Source organism: Taudactylus pleione, unplaced genomic scaffold, assembly GCF_031769625.1.
Source record: "Taudactylus pleione unplaced genomic scaffold, aTauple2 ptg000015l, whole genome shotgun sequence".
Classification (NCBI taxonomy): domain Eukaryota; kingdom Metazoa; phylum Chordata; class Amphibia; order Anura; family Myobatrachidae; genus Taudactylus; species Taudactylus pleione.
This window is the reverse complement of record NW_028284417.1, coordinates 32744705-32762130: the sequence shown is the minus strand read 5'-3', so window position 1 is coordinate 32762130 and position 17426 is coordinate 32744705.

Below are 17426 nucleotides of genomic sequence, written 5' to 3'. Positions count from 1 at the left end.
ACCATGCCTGGGTGGTATTGATGGGACCAAACCAGTTAGTGGAGTGCTCCTTGCAATTGTTTCCTTAATGACAGTATATTTGTGTTTAAATCACATAACACATTGTTTTCTGATCCTTGCATCTTAAGAAATGCATATTGCATCCTAAGATATGCTTCCTGCATCCTAAGGTTAGAATCATGCATTCTGCTGAGTGTTATATTTTGATTTTCTATACAACCTAGTAATGTTCACATTCATTGCTGACAATATATGGTTCCTACACTTCATTTGCCTAGACAGGTGTCCTATTTTATGTATTTGGGTTCCCATCAGCTCTACCTGTCTTTCCTCAAATGCAGGTATAGCACTGATCATTTGATCCGCATGATCTGTAGCAGGTGTGGCAGTGGGTACTTGCAGTTGCTGACTTGGTGGCTCTTGACTTGGTGCAGTTAGTGGAGAGATATCTAAAAAGTGTAAAGTTAGCTTGTCTTCCTTATCTCCATCACCAGGGCCTTTAACTGGATCTGCTGTTGTTGCAGGTATTCTGATATTCACTGGATCTGTTGGGTAACTAGAGGTAAATATGTGTTTTCTGACAGAGTAGTGCATAATGGTGTTTTTTACACACTTTTGAATAATGCACAGGTATTTTGTCATTTGAATCAAAAGGCACAACTGACCAAAAAGTTTCATAGTCAATTATAAAAAAAATAATTTTATTTAAATAAGTCTCTATTTTGCACCAAAATAAGGGCCTATTTTAGAGATGTATGTTAACCTGATGGTTTAGAGATCTGTGCATGCACAGGATCAGGTCTCCTTCTCCTACTACCGTCACAGCGCCCCTAAGGTGCATACTGCAGCCATTTGAGCCATTATCATGCAGCAACCATTTGAGCACAAGGTGGCGCTAGACTACAATCCTGAAAACAGGTGTGTGTTGCCCCATTTTCTGTGTATGTTGAGGCCAGTGTCTGCATCTGCCAAAGCAGATTTACTGGCCCTGGAAGGGTTACTCAGATGGCCGATGTTCACACAAGTGATCTGATGTTGTGTCTTCAGACAAAGCTGACAGGAAGTGTCTCTTTACACTAGGCACCTCCTACAGCATTACAGTATTTTAGCACAGTAGTTGCATCCACTGCCGCAGCTACTGTGCTACTATGTCTATCTCTGGATCAGGCCCTAAATGACCAGTATAAAGCCTTTGGATTTTGTACAAAAAAAATGACAAACAATTTTTTTTAAGCAGGCCATACATCAGGATGATATCGTTCCATCCAGCCAACTAGTTTACTGGTTGGAGCTATAGTTGGGCAGTTTGTGGGAGCGAACAATAATAATTTGTTTGCTCCCAGATGTCTAAAAATGGACAAAAATGATAATTAGAAACTAGTTGGGAAAATCATACATTTGATTTTGCCCAACTAATCGTTCTAGTGTAGGGGAAAGCAGTTTGCCTACTTTAATCACAGTCACCACTCACCTGAGAACCGATAGCGCTGCTGCCTCTCTGCATCCCCTTGGCCTGGTGTTGAGGGCTCCCAGTCTGCAGCGACAGTGGCTGGCTGGGGAAGATGTGCCTGGGGTATGATGCTGCTAAGCTTCTACTGCATAGGGGAGAAACAGCAACAACAGCTCAGCTTCCCCTCCCCTCCATAACAGCCTTTCAGCGGCAGTGATAGAGAGGATTGGAGCTGGATCAGTCCTGCAGCACTGCTCCTGAATGTCATTAAGTATCTGCCTCACTATTTTCACTCCCTTCAATCACAACACATATGCACCCCCAATCATGCCCTCCAATTGTGCCTCCCTCACCAATAACACAGTGTTTCCCTACCTCCCCAACTTGTCCTTCCTTGTTTACACCTTTATGCCGGGTTCACTCTACATGAAATATTGGCACAATCCCGCAGATCATGCCAACATGTCAGGCTCATCGTCTAGTGTGTACCCACTATGCGTGCCCCCGCCATCTACGGGGGCCATGTTTAGTGTGTATCCACTATGTGAGCCAATTCCGTATTCTGTCAAATATTGCTGGAGAACAACACATCTGGTGGTTGGTCACCAGATCGTGCAGTGTGTACCAACCGCCAGATATAACATTCATTGCCACCATCGGCCATCGCTTCGGGTAGTCGGGTAATGTGTACCCAGGTTTAAGGTGGATACACACTGGAGAGGGCAAGCACTAGGCTTCTCTGCATCCAGTGCCATTATGTGCTGCACTGCCATGCCACTTCCCTGCCCCTGAGCATATACCTAATAATGCCAGTGGGAGGCCAGAGGGGTGGGATTTTCTAGAGCAGGCTGATGGTGAGTTCATGCAGGATACAGGGATGCGCCCTTTAGGCTGTGGCACTCCAGGAAATGGCCTCGCTAGACCATGCCTTGAGTTGCTAATAATGACACTGGACGAGTTGTACCGGGACAATATGTCGACTTATCGTACCGCGGGTACACATCAGAATGATGTAATGAACGATAGAATGATGTAATGAACGATGGAATGATAACTCGTTCCATCCATCATTAACATGAATGGGGCTCATGTGATAGCATTTGCACACTGCATGATATGCACAATTTGTCGCTCTGATTTGGCCAAATCGGAACAACATCGTCCCACTGTGTACCTGGCATTACACCTAAGATTGATTCCGCAATACTGCCAGCGTCAGTGGATATTGTTTTTCTAAAAAAGTATACAATATATCCAAAAATATCAAGTTGATAAAACATGTCTTTTAAAGAGAATATGGAAGTCTGAAGGGACACAGGGGGAGAGGTATTTATCGGCAATATGTGTGAGGAGTGGTATCAGCACACGTTATGTGTGATGATTCCACTTCTCCCCCATGTATAATTGAGGGTTCCTGTGTTAAATTGTGTTTCCTATATGGATACTTGATTTAACACTAATTATCAGAACTTATTTGGACCAGCCCGATTCTAGCTGCAAAAGGTATGTCTAAAAACATGCACATTTACACTTGCACCCAACTCTACATAGTCCACAGTTGCAACAGCATGATGTCACTGAACTTTACCTATGTTACAGCCCATTTCTTCAGTCACAAGTGGAGATGTGACCAAAACACATATGAATCTACATCGCCTGTACTTGCATACACTATGGCCCTGATTCAGACCTGCTCGCTAAGCTGCCATTGCTCATTGCCAAAAGGGGGCCAGGTATGCAAATTCCGTGATCGCACTGTGTGGCTTAAGGATGCCTTCTATGTCTTAGAGAGTGACGGTAGTGAGCGTACACAGGGGGTCATTCAGACCCGCTTGCGAGCAAAGGATGCTCGCAAGCGGGTCGATGTTTCCCCACTGCGCATGCGCACGACGGAGGGAGCTCCGTCGTGCGCATGTGCGAGACCCGGACTGCGACAGCCAAGCTGTCACTCCGGGTCTTGCACCAAAGGGGGCGTGCTGTTGTTGGTGACTGACAGCACCCCCTTTGGTGGGCGTGCCGGGGGCGTGGCTGCCAGATGGAGGCATTCCCATGGGAACGCCTACCATCTGAAGCCGGCCCCACTGACATCAGTAATGATGTCAGTGGGAGTAATTTTGGCTCTGATAGAGCCAAAATCACTCCTGGGCTTGCGGAAGCGAGACCCTACCGCAGGGTCTCATCGCAAGCCCGATGGTCGCGATGGTCAAAGACCATCGCGACCATCTTTTTGGCCGCTCGCATAAGCTGTGGGTGGTCACCCACAGCTATGCGAGCGGCAAGGAGGCCGCTCCAAATTTAGCTGGGATGGCCCTGATTCAGAGCGAGCGCTCTAGTCAGAGCGTTCAGCTCTGAATCAGGCACACAGGTGTATACAGCTGCCCACCTTTCTCTCGTAGCACACATTATCTCCAGAAAGTTTCTGATTAATCGTTAACATCGAGAGCCATCGGAGCTGCTCGCAGCCCTTGAGGTAGCACCTACCCCACCGCGAGCAGTGTGTTCAGTTCAGGCTCAAATACAACCAAGTGATGTGTTCAATGACGCTACTTTGCTAATTTTGCACACCCATTAAACTCCGTTTTGACGCACAGGCACACCTGCATTCGTACAACCACTCCCTCATTCACAAGCACCTTCCCCTGTCACCACCCACAAATGGTGCTATCTGTCACTCAAAGTAGCGTCCAGGCTGCAAGCGCACGATTCCCGGCTGCAGTGACTGGTTCGCGCATGCGTACTTTGAAGCATACGCATGCTCAGATGTGCGATAATTGCCGCAAGCGAGCGCAGCTTAGCGACCAGGTCTGAATCAGGCCCTATATTCACTAAGTTGCACTCCACCAGCAGGCATACGTTCAAATCAGCATCAGGCCCTATGGGTTAACTTTTATTGACATTGCTCTGATTTAATGATTGTTTGAAGCCAGCTGTTTGTTTCTATTGAAGACATTTTTAGCTATTATTGTTGTAAGCTTATAGACCAAATGTTTTTATAATGACAGTTTTGTAATGAAATACATAGGGGTAAATTTACGAAGACTTGTGTCTGGCTGGGCATCGCAGGGACTCTCATGAGTTTATTACACCACAGATCATGGATTTACTAAGAATCATGTTTGCCTGTTATTTTGATTCTATGGTGATACTGATTGTGTTATATTGCTTGCAAGTTCAGTCATATTTGCCTTCTCAATAGACTTCAATGAACACTGCATAAAACAGTGTGACCTGTGCAGTGCTTGTGTGTGTTATTGGTTAAATAAAGTGTTAACAATCTGGAAAAAAATGGCTTGGGCTCCGTCACCCAAAAGCAACCATTCCACTTATGCTCTTGGTGGCAGTGGGTGAGGGGGTAATTGTGTAAAAGGAAGAAATAATATTATTTAATAAGATCGGGGTAGGAGATCCCTCTCCTGGGGTAGTTGGGCACCTCCTTACACACAGCAGCCAGGAAGTAGCACACCAGTCCAGGGTTTTCGTATAAAATGGCCAGAGCCAGTTTTTATTGTGCAGTAATAAAATAAATGAAAATAATAAAAATAAATCCTAGCTCATCTGGGCACTAGCTAAACAAATAACTCCCTCTCTCAAATAGCATATACATCACATTGTCTCTGAACAAACCTTACTGTCTGTTCTCCCCAGGTAAATGAGAACCTGACCTAAACCCTCACACAGCTTATATGAGCCTCCCACAGCTGCAGGTACAAATCAGCCTGTTCTCCAGCTGAAAGCCAGAAAGGCCAAAGAGGCCTTGTGGAGGGAGCCCTCCCTTCACTCCATCCACACCCCCAGGACCCGTTATCTTTTACCAAAAGCCAAGACTCTAATCTGTTTAGCAGAACACACTTTTCCTGGGGGTTTAAAACACATAGGCCCAAAACCTATGACAAACATATCTGCCATTACCCACTTTACCAATGCTTCTATCACAATTGTTATTTACAGTGGGACTACAGGTTGATGATGAAGGTGTTGGTGGTGGAAATTGCATGTGCTGAGATCTATGCATGCTGCTGGCAGCTGATGCTGGATTGCTTGTTAATATTTTACATGATGTTTTAGATTTTGATAAATAATTTGTATTAACTCTCTGAAAATAATGTAACAAGGAGGAGGTGCCTAGATGACTAACATCCTTACCTCTACTTACTTTGGCTTCAAAAATGATACAGGTGCCTAAACATATGTTATTAGGATTTGGGAAAAATTATTCCACATGGAAGAGGAGGCTTTTTTGGTCTTATATCCAGACATGTCCTTCTCAATGTCCTTCAATGTCCTTCTTCTTCAAGAACTGCTGGCACTGGTGGCTGACTTTCACACAAACAAGATCATCCTCATGCATTTTATCAACTTCTTCTTGTGCAACATATTAGTCATCAACATCCTCATTAACGTCAGATACACGGATACACAAATTTCCCCCTCATCCTGTTGCATCCTGTAGATTCCTCAATTTCTATATCATCATCATTACTTATAATACTACTCATCCTCACGTTTGCAGAGGGCTCAGAAATGGTGGAATGAGGCTTCTCTATGATTGCAGTTATAGAAATGTGAGATTCACACTTAGCACTAGTGGACACCCTTAGACTCTCTTCAGGGATCTGTAAATTTTGTGAACACAGGGGGTCATTCAGACCCGCTCGTGAGCGCAGGACGCTCGCAAGTGGGTCGATGGTGCCCTACTGCGCATGCGCACGACAGAGGGAGCTCCGTCGTGCGCATGCATGAGACCCGGCTAGCGACGGGATAGCCGTCGCACCAGGTCTCGCACCAAAGGGGGCGTGCTGTCGATGTTGATTGACAGCACGCCCTCTTTGGTGGGCGTGCCGGGGGCGTGGCTGCCAGATGGAGGCGTTCCCATGGGAACGCCTACCATCTGAAACCAGCCCCACTGACATCAGTAGTGATGTCAGTGGGAGTGATTTTGGCTCTGATAGAGCCAAAATCACTCCTGGGCTTGCGGCAGCGAGACCCTACCGCAGGGTCTCCGTCTCAAGACCATCGCGAGCATCATCATGGACGCTTGCTATAGCTGTGGGTGGTCAGCCACAGCTATGCGTGCGTCCAAGAGGCCACTCCATTTTCATGTAGTAGGGCCCTGATTCAGAGCGAGCACTCTGGTCAGAGCGTCCGGCTCTGAATCAGGCCCACAGTTTGTTCTTCATCCTAAGGGGTGTATTTACTAAGCAGTGTTAGGAGACAGAGTGAAAAGTGATAATAAAGTGATAAGGTACCAGCCAATCAGCTCCCAACTGTCATTTTTCAAAAACAGCCTGTGAGATGACAGTTGGGAGCTGATTAGCTGGCACCTTATCACCTTCTTATCACTTTTCACTCTGTCTCCTAACACTGCTTAGTAAATAGACCCCTTAGTGTTCTCTTGTGTACTGATATGCCAGTTTTAAAGGTGACACACCTAAACACAGAACAAGAATTTGTTGCGTGTGAGGTTAAAGAAGATGCATGATTGTGTTTGGCCCTGTTTTTTGCAATAGGCATTTTAGTGCATGAAACAGCAGTAACGGGACCACCACTCACAAAAACGGCCATGATCTCAGCCTTGCCACTGCATGTGGTGTATGGCATGTTGGCAATTTTATGATTTCGGCAGTAAATTTGTCCCTCCAAAGTTAAAGGTCTTATTTTCTTTGTTATATTTCAGGTGCCCTTTACACCTTCTTTTCCCTTGACCTCCTTTAGTAGCTGGTGAAAAAGTTCTATGACTGGCAACACTTAAAATAAAAAATGAATTTGAACTATTATAAAAGTCTTGAAAAGCTTTTTAAACACCAATAGAAAAATGTTTTTCTTATTTATTTTTGAGGTGCAGCTATCACAGACACGTAATCTCTACACCCCCCCCACTGTTATATAACGCTGCCTTTAGGCAACACACATTCTTTATAAAAATACTATTCTAATTGAATTATTATAAAAGCTTAGGAATTATTTTTTAAACACCAGCAAAAATGTCTTTCTTATTTATTTTTGATGTGCAGCTGTCACGGACACGTCTAGGTTACACACACACACTAAGCACTGTTATGAATGCTGGCTTTAGGAAAGACACACTCTTGAAAAAAAAATAGTTTTATTTTAATTATTATAAAAGCTTTGAAATGGTTCTAAAACACCAAATATAAAAGTCTTTTTTTTTCCAATTAATATTTTGTAATGACAGGAAAAGAGAACTTCTTTCTTGGGGTACAGCTTACTCAGAGTGACCCAGCACAGTCATTTTTGGACAAATATGCTTGAAGTTGATCTTGTAATCACAGTCTCTGCGCTCTCTCCCTCTCGCTCTCTCTCTCTCTCTCTCTCTCTCTCTCTCTCTCTCTATACACTTAGAAAATAAAGTGTAAGCTCACTTTAACAAACATAAAAAACAAAAACACAACAACCTGTTTGCTTTGAAGCACTAGATTAGAGGTGCTACTATGTTTTACATAAACACACAGTAACCTTGTACACCATGAAAAAGATGCATGCACCTAGTCACCCATCCTAACTTCTCCCCATCTACCTAATACTACAACTCTGTCCTCCTAATGGCATACTAGACCAACTAAAGTCCACACTCACTTCCTACTGTCTCTTGTATGAAATGGCACCTGAGCATGAGAGATGGACTGTTACTGTACATGCAATCCAAAACATGCAAGATCCCACATTTCCAGGGAAATTACGTTTTACCTCGTTCTGAGATTCGAACTTAGTGGGAAGAAACAAGCCAGCACTCAGTTCCACTCGGCACCCCTAAATTCAGCTGTATTTGGATTTTGTTCATCCTTTACTGCAAAATTGAATTATATTTTAATATCTATGATAAAATAGTGGCTTTGTTGTGCCTGTCTTACATTCCTATTGTCCACCTATGTACTGTCAGATCTCCCATCATCTTTGGTGTACTTACAGACAAGAACAGTTGTGGAAAGGGTTTTATACTTTTTTCTGTTTCTTTGTCTGTAAATAACCCTTAATATGCTTTTATCACTATAGGGACTAGAAGTTAAACTTGCAAAAAATTGAAGTTGTTGCTAAAAAAAACATTCTGTACTTTAAACAAAATATACCAAATGTAAATAAAAATAAACATAAAGCACAACCTGTGCATTTATTGAATACATATATTTAGGACATAAAAGCAAAATACAGCAAGTAAGCTCGAATACATAGTATGTTTGCATTGTTAGCAGATTTTAAATATCCTTTAAATTAACTAGTGAACAATTCTGTGATCATTTCTAATATTGGTCCCTAACAACCTGGCTACTATCAAGCCTTTCTTATGTGGTTTGATTTATTTGTTATTACAACAATAGTTTATAGTGGTAAAGTGTGACTTTTGTGGATTTAGTGACAACACTGAAAACCTCTATTTGAATTTGATGTTGGCATTTTATTCTGTGGGCAAAGTGTTCATCTGCCCCTAAGCAAGAGATATATTTTGCTATTTATCCTTTCATCTATTTGCACATCTCCTGGGATTGACAAAGGTTATTCACTATGTCACATCTAAGCTACTAGAAGATTGGCATGCAATCCCCATAAATCTCCAACTAATTACTTTCGAATTTAGGTGCCACAGCCAGCTCTGACCTTTGAAGGTTGGCAAGAAAAGTTTGAGAAACCTGTTTACTTGCTCCCTTTTTTCAGATAGTTCAAAGATTAAATATACTTAAGATTTGAATAATTAAAACGCTATAAGCTTTTGGCTAATACGTATACTAATGTAAGGGGCAGTGCTGCATTAAAAGGTAGCATATTAATGTATCAACGTCCACAATGCCCTTCTACCATTTACTTCATTACCAGAAAGTTGCTTCAGGATGACAGAAGCTGAAAATTTCTGAAAATCTATGTCAAAGGCTGCCAATCTAAGTCATTCATTTCAAGTTACTATGTGGCAGACTACTGTATGTAAAACTTTAGGAAAAGTGATACTGTATGTTTGAGTGGAAAAGAGCTCAGTACATTATGTGTTCTTTACTCAATAAGACAAGTCACTGAATACAAAATATAGGTACATAGCATTCTAAAAGGAGTTACAGTGTAAATACAGTATTGTAATATAGAGTTCTTAGAAATACAGAGGCGCTGTGAAGGTGGTAGCGGGTATTAATACTAGCCCGATGCTGCCCTGCCTTCCTCTTATCTGTCAGAAGCCCAGCACATGCTGCTGGGCTGGGCTGGGCTGCAGTAGAAGCAGGGAGACTGATCACTGCCGCTGTGCACCAGCAGCAGCAGTCTTCTCTCCTCTGTCTGTGGGAGGGAGGCATCAAACTGATCGCCCCCCCCCCCCAGATTTGTGCTGGTCTGAGGGACTCATAGCACCCTACATCCTGCCCCAGCATGCAGCGCAGAATAGTATTTTATTTATTTCCTTGAGGAGGCATGGCCACACCGGCCATGATTAGGCCACCCCCCATTAGTACCTGGGTCTGTGGTGGCTCCTGGTGTCCCTGTACACATATATCCACAAATCATAGAACAGGCCATTATTTACCTTAGTAGTCCCACATAGGTCAAAGATATTGAGAAATAACTACAGTATGCATCCCTTATGCAAATTAACTCAAAATGGCACCATGACAACAAATCTTTACTAGAGCTGAAAATTTAACTAAACAAGCCAATTAGCAATATGTATCCATGTTTTTATTTTAATTTATGATAATCAGTACAACTAATGAAATAGTTTCTATTATATACAGTTTGTATTTTATTAGCATTGCTAATGTGACAAAACTACTCTGCAAAGGTATCCTGATCACTGACAATAGCATTTTATGAAGCTTCTTAGTTGCTTAGTTGCTATACTGATCCAATTCAAATGGTCTGCAACTTTATTCCTTTGTGACAAAAATAGTAATTCTATGTACATAATACATTATAAGATAATTTGTATGTGGCTAAAAAAAGTAAATTCAATAAAAAAGTATTAAAAGTACAGGAATCACTACCCATGGTGGAGCATCTAAGTTTCACCATATATATATATATATATATATATATATATATATATATATATATACAAGTATTGAGTGCATTGAGCTCTAGATGGAGTGCTCTATTTTTTATTACTTTCTGATGACCAACAGATGGTTACTGTGATTAGAAAAGCAAAGTGGATATCTTACTCATTCGTGACTACCACTTTGGCTGGACAGCATGGAGAATGACCTATCCAGAACCGGTTTATGAAGTGATGAAGTGGTCACTTTCACAGTATTGCTTTTAATTCTCAAGAAGCAGGCTATTATTCTTATTTAACAAACAAATGAATATTCATATACATTAAGAATGTAAACAAAGGAATGCCATATGTACAATAGGTAGCTGTAAGTAATGTAGCTGTCAGTTAGTGAAAATGTAATGTCAATTTGACTACATATACAGTACATCTGTGTAGAAAAATTAATTGGAAGGAAAAGGCTTAAATCTACCTTTATGTTTGATGTCCTATTAATCTCCTTGGGGCATGTTTATTAATTTTCAGGTTTTAGACCCGATCATTATAATTTGGGGTGTTTTTGAGTGATATCCCACAAATATTAATTGATAAATAGCCCACCCCTCATTGTACAAATATTTTATAAATGTCCTATAAATTGATAAGATGTAAAATATTTGTTCTATCACAACATACTCCTATTTGCCACACAAAGAAAATATATTTAACAGTTAAAATACTACATTTATACTTAATTTGCTTATATATAAGCATAAACAAAGACCATTATCAATACAAACACTGTACCACTGTTTTTAAATTATTACAGTATGTTTAAAAAGAGAGAATCTCATAATTATGTTGTAGTAAATTGCTTAACAAGAGTTACTAACATTTAAACTGCTTTTCAAACTTTGGGGATGTTTACACATCTCCATTGCCTCATATACAGTAGTAGGTTAGAAGGGTGGAAGTTAGTAAGGTGAGAGGCTCTACCTTGGGTCTTGGGTCTCAATGCTGCCAGGCCCCATTCTTAATATCAATGTGGTTCTCTACAGGAAGGCAACAGTGGTCTGACCCAAAGGCATATGAAATTGGAGGTAAAGGTATGTTTATTAATAATAATAATAATAATAATAATAATAGGAGCACAGACCACCATATTGATATTGCACTTTTGTGGTGACTGTATTTGTTGCAGATGATTTAGTAATGACTCCCAAAGTGAGCTGTATGTAAATGCTTCATTAGACTTAAAATTAGATATTAATTTAAATTATATATATGAATTAAATATATTTTTTGCTTATGTTTGCTGTTGAGTCTATGGAATTTTGGGCCTGATTCAGAGCCGGACGCTCTGAACGAGCGCCCGCTCTGAAACAGGGCATTTTTTTTTTTTGGAGTGTCATCCTGGACGCTCGCATAGCTGTGGGTTACCATCCACAGCTTATGCGAGCGTCCATGATGATGCGCACTAGGGCACCATCAGGCCCTTTGTCCTATCATCTATTTGTTCCGTAATTTATCTTAAACTATACTTAATATAAGGTTTATCTTATCTTATCTTATGCTTGGCTTATCTTAACATTAACTGACTTGATACAACATTAAGGTTACTACAGCAACTACTCCTTTAGCCTTCGTTTTTTTTCAGATAAGTTAATTGTTTTGAATTCAGTGATTAACTGAAAATCACTGCAAACCTGTAGTATCACATGTCAGTCAAAATTACCACATTCCTCATTCATCCAGATCTTTTTCCTGCCACAAAACACCATGGGTGTATCACCTATTAATTCCAAACCATCTGGAATTACCATCTGGACATGCTATTGATTTTGGAAACTAACTAGTGTTACATGAAAATCAATGCACCTGGTGAGGACTGATTAACGGTTTTATTCCAACAGTAAAAGAGGATCCTATGAATGCAACACAATTTAAAAGACAGAAAACATACTGAAAAGATTGTGTTATTTATGTGCACAGAAGAGGCTTAAAATCCACTGAGTATGACACATTCTGGACAAAATTTTTAACATAGGGGCTGAAGCAGAGTTGGCAGCAAAAAAAAAAAAAAAAAAATATATATATATATATATATACATATATATATATATATATATCATTTTATATGTATAAATTAGAAATGTCTGGGTCTGGTTGACAGAGTCCCAACAATAACTGAATTTAGGGTTCCGAGTTGAACTGAGGGCCTGATTCAGACCCGGTCGCAAATGCTGAGCGCTCGCAACTGGGTCGATGGTGGCCCACAGCGCATGCGCACGACGGAGCCGGCTCTTTGGTGCGCATGAGCAAGACCTGGCTAGTGATGGGCACTCCGTCACTCCGGGTCTCGCACTAAAGGGGGTGAGCAGTTAATGTTGAGTGACAGCTTGCCCACTTTGGTGGGCGGGCCAGGGGGGTGGCTGCCCAAACGGAGGCGTTCCCATGAGAACGCATGCCATTTGGGTGCGGCCCCACTGACATTACAAGTGATGTCAGTGGAGAGCTTCCTGCTCTGGTAGAGCCGAAAGCTCTCTGGGGCTTGCGATGAATGAGACCCTACCACAAGGGTCTCGTCGCAAGCCTGATGGTCGCGATGGTCTTGACCATCGAGACCATCATCATGGCCGCTTGCTGTAGCTGTGTGTGGTCACCCACAGCTATGCGAACAGTCAAGAGGCCGCTCCGAAAAAAAAAAAGCCTGGCCCTGATTCAGAGCGAGCGCTGTGTCAGAGCGAGCGGCTCTAAATCAGGCCCTGAGTCCAAGTTCGGAATCACTTTTGAGTACCGTGTTGGTACGGATCGTCCCGCAGTTCGCAGTTCGCAGTTCGGATTTAAAAACCAAACTTGGGTTTTGAATAGCATGCTACCAGGTCAAACTTATGTCATTTTATCTGTTTAAAAAAAAAAATACAGATCCAAAAGCAAAACACATGAGGGTGGTTTTGCAAAACCAAAACATGAAGATCAATCCCGATCCAAAACCAAGACACAAGGGTCAGCACATATCTCTAGTATAAATGCTCTATCCCCACAGACTCTATCGTACCCACAGACTCAACGGTACTTGTGATCATCAAACAATATTATCCTGCACTGCAGAAATACTAGTATACCAAGCAGATGGGCAATGGCACTTACACACTTGGAGGCACCCAGCACTTACACACTTGGGGGCACCCTCATTTTAAAAGAGGAGTTTCCTCTTTCAAACAATATACCCTCTTAGTAGTAAATTACTGGTGACTGACCAGATAATAATGCTCTGTTCTAGAAAGTATTAAGAAATCCAGAGAGTGAGAGTTCTATTGACCAGACTGCTCACATCCTAGCATGCATAGGTTCCCTTATTTAATGTTGTAGATTGCCTGTTTTTAAAAATTGTTTGCCTTGCTGAGCTTCCATATTATTCCCACACGTTTTATGCGCTTGATTCAAACATATACAAAAATTTATTTTAATTTCTAATTGCAATATTTGTTATGAAACCCTGCGTGTAGATTCCAGCTTTTTGCTGTTTTGGACAAATGGATAAATGTTCATTAGTTCACTTTCCTGCAATTTGAATTTAAAAAAAAAATACTTGGTTAGCTTTATAATTTTTTAGATTATTTTTACCTTGTAAAGAGAAAAAAAAGCATACTAATACTAATTTCAGGAAATTCAAAGATATAATAGGTGTGAATAATGCATAAATAACCACTGATAATGATGATAAATATGACCAGACCAAAAAGTGCCAAAACAGACTGAGCAGCAAAAGGGTTAAAAACAGTACTTAACTGATAAACACCTGCACCTCCAGCATACTGTATATACTGCCTGTGGAATTGATGAGTGTCTGATGAAGAGACCCCTCATCTCTGATACTAGTTGATGTGGACCAAAATGCATTTTTTGTGATATTTCCCCCTTAAGCAAAACAACCAACAATCTATGGACTACATAGCATATTTGGGGGCCTGACAATGCTTGTCCATCCCCTCAGTAGGCCTCTGCTCTGTATTATTGAGCATGAATGGATTTCTGTTGCATATACACTAAAGCCCCATATGGTCCCCCTCACCACCAGACCTAAAAGCAATTGCACCACCTCTGGTTGTAATAGTTCCACCTTTATACTACATATTGCATCTAATCAAACTTGCATTAGTGATATATTCCAAAGGAGGGGACTTAGACACCCACCTCATTGAATAAGCTGAGCTGTTTTTATACAATAGACAGACATGATGTAGGGACATAATTCAGACACCAGTAATATGGATGTGGTCAATTGTGTGGGGATTTGGTTATGCTGTTCAAGAATAACGGTATGCCATCTTGGAGTGCATGGCTGATCTCCATGGCATTCTTAGGAACCTGCCAGAACCCACACAGAACCTGTAGAGAGGCAGTTACATTTTGACACCAGCAGACGGCAGTCAGTGTATTTGGAAATTTAGTTAAACATAAGAGCTTTAGGGGTCTAGTTACTAATCAGTGTTAGGAGACAGAGTGAAAAGTGATGTCTGTTATAAGGTGCCAGCCAATCAGCTCCCAACTGTCATCTCACAGGCTGTGTTTGAAAAATGACAGTTGGGAGCTGATTGGCTGGAACCTTATCACTTTCTTGTACATTTTCACTCTGTCTCCTAACACTGCTTAGTAACTAGACCCCTTAATGAGCTACATGCAGTTTGTGACATATATTTCTGAGCTTTTACTTCTGGTGCAGCCTACCTTTACATTCATATCTTGTCAGTAATATAAAGATGTACTATACAGAATTTGGTTATAGTAGATATATAATAAAAATCAGCTGGGATAATTGAGCAGTTGGTAGATCTAATGCTAAAATAGGGTGAAGGCAGGGACGGTTCTAGAGGCGGGCTAACAGGGCTGTCGCCCAGAGTGCCGGCCCCTAGAGGGCACTGCTGAGCCTCCCTGTCATTTTCAGTTTTTTTTCCCCATTATACTGTAATTTGTGGCCGCCGGGCAGCTACTGCTACTGGCTGCCTGATTTGTATAGTAGCAGCAGCATACTTGGAGTCTCGGAGGTTGAGGCTGAGCAGCTCCACCTCCTTAAGCTCTGCTCTCAGTGCCTGGGAGCGCCATGCCCGGGCATGGATGATGGCTGCTTGCAACAAGGAAGTGTGTGGGAGGCTGACAGCAGTACAGAGTACAGAGACTACACAGCCAACCGAAAGGAGAAGACCAGCATCAGGAAGGATTTTTTTTAACTAGTGTACTGCTGTAAGTTATGCTGGTGTTGGAGTGTTGGTAAGAGGGGGGTGTTACGGGGGGGGGGTGCTGCTGGGATGCTGGTAAGGGGTGGAGTATGCTGCTGTGGTGGGGTGCTTCTGGGGTGTTGGTAAGGGGGGAAGGTGTTGCTGGGGTGTTGGTAAAGGGGGGATTGTGCTGTTGGGGTGTTGGTAAGGGAGTGGAGTGTGATGGGATGTTGGTAAGGCTGGGAGTGTGTAACTGCTGCTGGTGTAAGGGGAGGGGAAGTTGCTGCTGGTGTAAGGGGAGGGGGTGTTGCTGCTGGTGTAAGGGGGGTGTAACTGCTGCTGGTATTAGGGTGTTAGTCAATGGGAAGCAAGTAATGGAGGCAGGCTCAGCAACATCCATATACACCTTTAGCACCTTACACCTCTGTAAGTTCTGGGCACACCTCAAAGTGTGATGAATTGGTGGTGTTCCGCAAGGACACACCACTTTTTTTGGGAGAGGGGGCACAAATGGAAACTTTCGCCCTGAGCTCCACAATGTCTAGAACCGGCCCTGGGTGGAGGATTACCACTTTTTTCTTAATGGCAAATAATTTTTCATTGCAACATTGCCCATCACATAACAAAGACACTTACTAAGAAAGCAAGAGTATAAATATGCAGAATCAATAATTCTTTAAATATCTGAGGGAATTATAGTACATTTTCTGACAGGAACATTTCTGCACTCCCATGTACAACATACACAGTACCTCAATGAGATTCCGTCACACTAATGCAATCCTATTTTTTTTTTCTGCTATAGCTGTTGCTGTTATGCCGGAGATCTTGAACTTGAGAAGGTTAGGCATCACAATGATAGAGCAGTTTGTGAGCATCAGCAGATTTAGCTTGTAATTTCATTGATCTGTGTGGGCTTTCTGTTTGCAAACCAGCTGCTGCTCTGTTTCCCCACAGCAACTGATCTGAGTACCATTGATTTTTTTTCTCTTGCATTAACATAGCATTACTTCTTTAATGGGCAATAAATGACTGAATGTAAATACAAACAGGGCTGTCGCTGTTCCAACAACAAAAGAAACAGCAGAAAAAATATCCATTTTCCTGAAAATAATCTGTGTTTCTATTTTTATAGCAATACAATTAAATGTAAATGTAGGGAATAGTATGGCTTTCTGTCATAAGGTAGTTTTTTTGTACGTAGTTATTTTAATTTATAGTGTTGATATATTAACCTTAATGCATGTCCTTGAGCAGAATGCATCTCTTTCCCAAATTATTATATCTTTTGTTGACTAATAAAATTGCATTATGTTTGACAAAAGAAGAAATTACAATGTACAACTTTTCAAACAAATTAGATTTACTTTAACATAGCAAATAAACTTGTAACGTTGAGCTTATCATAAAATATAAAACAAAGAGAATCTTTACCTTTTTCAGTTATCCTGTGACCAGGTAGGGAAAGCACTGTGATTTTTTATTATTATTAAATGTCAATACTGTCATAAAGATTGTAACATCATTTTTCCTTCTTACCATTAGCCGTTTAGAGAATTCATAACATTGAGAAATGTATGTTAATACTTGTTTCATAATTCTTAGTTTAGCAATCCTGTCTCTCTGACTTCTCTCCAGTCATAACTCCTAGTGCTGAGGTCCTTCTAATGCTCTCTGTACACTACTATAGTGAGTTGCACATCCCTATCCACACAAGTGATGGTGAGTCATTGCATCGTTTCATAGAGTCTTTGGGCTATATTTACAAAGTGGCAGCTTTTGTAAGCTGATG